Here is a 4,816-nt window from a genome sequence, read left to right on the forward strand (position 1 = left end):
AAGGCTTCCCTTTCACAAGATACTACCTTTTAAACATTCATTATTAATATCTGAACATCACTGAATTCTCATTATGGACTTACCTGCACATATACAGTAGTATTGCAATAGTGAAAAAGTCAATAATTTGACTTTCTTTTTGGATCTCACAGTGCCAATCAGTCTTGGAGCTATCTAAACCATAACTGTTAAAACTGCAGCAACAGAAGTTCAAATGAAAACAACTACAGCATTGGTAATGTCTGTAGAAAGAGAAATTAATTTAAATTCATGTCAGATTGAACAAAAAATGGGATAGAACCAAGACTAAAATTTGTCATAGATCAAAAAACATTTTGAGATTTGTCTATTTTTTCCTACATGTACCAACAAATGAGAAAAAAATCACAAATGTGAAAATTTAATTGACATAATGTTTTCACTTTTAGTTGGGTATTTCCACTTTATATTTAAAATATAAAACACACTAGCAGTAACACTTCACTATTGTTTCTAACTCAGAAAAAAGCTCTTCTGTGTCTGTGATCGAATTCAGTGATTTCAGGCAAAAGCATGAGCAACTTCACATTAAAAAGAAGTGCTTTTCTTTAAAAAATGAAGAGTTTCTCAGCATCATTTGATCATCCGTGCTTGGTATTTGCCTTAGCAGAGACTTCTGAAAATACAATTATCTTCTTTTTTTTTTTTTTTTTTTTTTTTTTCACCCCAGAGTATTTCTGAGGAAATCCTTAAGTCAGTCCCAATTATTTGGTGTGGATTTATTTCTGATACAAGTAATTTCTGATAGTCCAGCAGATTATACAATAAATTGATTCAATCCACCCCGCTATCCATAAATAAGATGGGTACCTCAATGAAACCAGGGGTGCAGTATTGCTGTTGTTTGTGAGACGCCCATGTATGTGAGTGTCCTGGTTCAGCTAGGATAGGGTTAAGTTTCCCCAGCAGTGGGGAGGGAGGTCTAGCCGGGCTATTCATATACCATGCTGACATCAGGTCCAGGCGCCCAAGCGCGGGAAGAGCGAGAGAGAGTTTTTGTTCTGCATTGGTGTCCTTCACTACCATATCCATGCGGTATATCTCTTGTTCTGTTCATTGTCAGCACGTTATTGTTATCGTTGTTGTTTCATTTGTTGTTGTTGCACTGTTGTATTAAATTTTTCCTTATCTCAACCCCAGGGTTTGTATCTCACTCCCTGCCCTGTCCGGTTTGAGGGTGGGGAAGGGACAGCGACAATGTGGTCTCGAGTTCCGGCAGGGCCTAAACCACCACACTGAGGAAAGCATTGAGTTTAGAATTTGAAACCATCACATATACAGAACTAATAGCAATGATAATAAAAATCACATTATGAAGGCTACTTATTTGCACTTAATTGCACTACCAATTTATAACAGACTAACACTAATGACATATGTAATGGGAAGTCCTGTCATTGTCTCCTATTTCAGATGCAAGAGTAATGTGATGTAATGCACACTGGGACGGTGCAAATACCTTTAAAGCTTCCAAAATACTACAAAGCTTACATATGTTTCTGGAGGCAAAAGCCAAGGCTCAGGAAAAAAATCTGACTGCAGATGTCAGAGCAGTTTTTTGGGGTGAAAAGTAAAAAGTGCTGTGGGATATTTCATGTTTCACAGAACATATACTGTCTTGTGGCGGAACATCTTTTTCACAGGATCTCACATAGAAAAGTGGGCCAAATGCAATTTATCTTCTGAAAAAGAATAAAAGACTGGAGTATCATGTGGATTCAGTCCTCGATTTTAAGAATTTGGGAATTTAACAGTGATGTGTACATATGGTGCCTATCCAGGTGCTTCATGAGTGACCTGTCTTCTACAAAGATATTCTAGCCCTCATGCAGCATTCACTGATCCCTGAAAGATACTTGAAATAGAACAGTGCCACTTTAAATAAATCATATTCTAGGGATAATAAGAAAGTACTTTAAAATATCTAAGTTTGCATTCATGTGCTCCATCACAGTCCATGCCTGATGCCACAAGGTTCAACTGCCAGCATCAGGATACTCAGAAAAGTCATGTGCTCTCCAGTTCTGTGCACTCACTTCTGAACCACTTGAGAAGACTTTGGCCTTACTTAGGTTTCCTTGACGGCTTTCAGTTTAGTTTCTACTCTGAACATGGTAGGATGGCAGCTGTTGCATTCATTAGTCATCTCTTCAGCAGTGAGCAGGTGGAATCAAAAAGATCTTTGAGGCAGCCTCTCATGTCATAGTTTATAAGGTATTCCTAGTGCTCCTGCAAAATGGGAAAATTGTAGACTTTTACTTAGAAATTTTGGGAAGCATTTTTGTGGATGCTGACTCTCATGACTAAAGAGCTCCTTCATGAATTCTGGGAGAAGCTACTGTTTGGTGTGCTTGCACATTGTTTTCATTTTTCATTGGATTGCCATTTTTCTTTTTCCCACCTATTCCTATACAAATATTAATTTCAACATGCATTTATTGTTAGAATGGTGTGTTTTGATGGCATCATTTTGGATTCCTCCTGTGCTATAGAGAATCTCCATGTATATGATAAATTAGATGTTGGCCTGCCTTTCTTTCTCTTGGTGTTACCTCACAGGTTTTCATTTTCTCTCTTGTGTTTGACATCCATGTGTTCTAAATTTGAATTATGAAGTGATAAAATACAGGTATTTGTTTCTATCTTTAGGTGCAAATTTGTTGGGATGAATAGTTGACAAAGCATGTGGATTTTAATTTCAGATTAGGAATATTAGCATTTTAACATGAATTTGATACTGTAGCTGCTTGTTAAACTGATGATTTTCATGGATAATTCTTTTCTGTTATCTTTTCTGACTTCAGGGCTGCAGTCAGAACTATGCCATTTGTCTCTTTTTCTTCAGTTGTAGTTAGTTTTCAGATCCTCCAAAACACTATGGGTACATACGTACAATCTCCACTTCTGATAAATTATTACTTGTTTTGAGATTTATTTACTTATAGAAAACTGCTTAGCAACTTATTTACTTACTTATAGCAAGTTACAGTATTTTTTTAAATATTTCTGAGAATCCTGCTTGCCCAGACTGTTCTGTGGAATTTTAACAAGGACTACTGTGTTCATCAAAACAAAGCAGTTCACTGTGAAAATCTACCAAGGATTACAATGTTCAGCAAAATATTATGCTTTTGGCCTTGAGGATCAGGTGGCTCTAACTAGTTGGACTTTTGCTAATGAGTAGAGATAGCCATATACGAATGGTAGAAGTTCTATTGGTTCTCTTAGATAAGATAGAAAGTAAACCGTCTGAAAAACACCCTTGTTATTCAAGAAATTGGCCAAGGGAAATGTGCATGCTCCGGGGAAAAAAACAAAGTGAGAAAGACTACGAGCCTTCCTCCCAAAGACCCCCGAAGACACCACCAGGAGGCAGTGCGCACGTGCAAAGATGACATAAACCGTTGACATCAGCCTTTCGAACTAACCCAGCCTTACTCATGCATATGTATGCTTGCGTTATGTAATCCAATGAATATGGAGACCACACTCTAATAGTTTTTGGTAAAATGCATGGGTGTGCAAACTTTGTGGAGAGATCCCCTTGCTCCCTGGCGCCGGAGTAAACATACTTGCTTTATAACTCTATTTGAGTTGTAGAGTCTTTTTTCTGCAAATCGTGACCACTTAGAAAAATGTAATGAATCAGAAATAGAAGAATAATTTGAGGATCTGCATGCAAACCAGTATATTTTGCTGCTTGCTTTTTGGCACAGATTGTTTCATTTGGGTGTAGTAGAACTATCAATGATATAATTCTATTCGTGAAGATATGCTTTAGGGCCAAAAACCCCACCCCAAAATGTCTTCTATTAATTTTATTTTACAGTTCAGGACACAAGGGAAATAAGTGATGTAAGTTTGGAAGAGGAATTAAAGGTATGTTCATGTTTAATGGGTCCTTGTTACATGCACATACATATTCAAAGACAGCAACATTCCTCGGTCTTGAACCTTATCACAAGTAAAAAGTGTATTTTTTAAACTTTGTTGCAGCTATTAAGATGTGATAGGGTTTCAGGAGAAAAATTTAGCTGAATTGCTCAGGAGTTAGTTTAAGCTTTTTCCTTTGGGAACGTAAAACTTTCTCCTCTATGCTTTTGATTTTTGAATGGTATTTTGTAAGTGGAGAGAGGCTTTCTTTTGCAGCGACCTCTTCATTCATGATTCATTTTTACAGACTATTTCCACTATGGGTGTTTGCCCTTTCTTGGCCATGGTACATCTGAATCTCCTACTTCACATGTGCTTTCATACTCAGGTGATCCTACTTTTGGCGATCTTCCATGCGCATTAAAACTTAGCACAAAAGTAAAGAGCATGCTACTACTAACAAGCATTTATCCCTCTTTTAAGGAGCAATGTTACTGCATCTCTAACAAAGCAAACATTTAATTTGTTGTGCTTTTCAGCTTTTTGTGTTGAGCATATGAAAACAGATCAACGGCTCTTATCCCTTCTTAACATTCCGAATGCTTTCATTGCTGCAGTCTTCTACAGCTACCCCCTATACATTGTGTCTCCGCAGCTCCTCAAATCCTTATCTAGGGCAGACCACAAACAGCCTAGACAAGGGCCTTCATTTCTGGGTGTTTTCTGATGGGGCATCAGCTCACCCTGCCCGGTGCCATTACCGGCCACCGAACCGCGCACACCCTTGGGCAGAGGCTAACGCAAATCCCCTGCAAGGTAACGACAGGCCGGCGGCACCCAAGGCCGTGCCATGTGGCCGAGGCCCACCGCAGCAGTCGGCCTTCGGCCGGCGGGAGGCCGCGGC

Source organism: Athene cunicularia (assembly GCF_003259725.1).
Source record: "Athene cunicularia isolate RWA chromosome 6 unlocalized genomic scaffold, athCun1 chr6_part1, whole genome shotgun sequence".
In the NCBI taxonomy this organism is placed as follows: domain Eukaryota; kingdom Metazoa; phylum Chordata; class Aves; order Strigiformes; family Strigidae; genus Athene; species Athene cunicularia.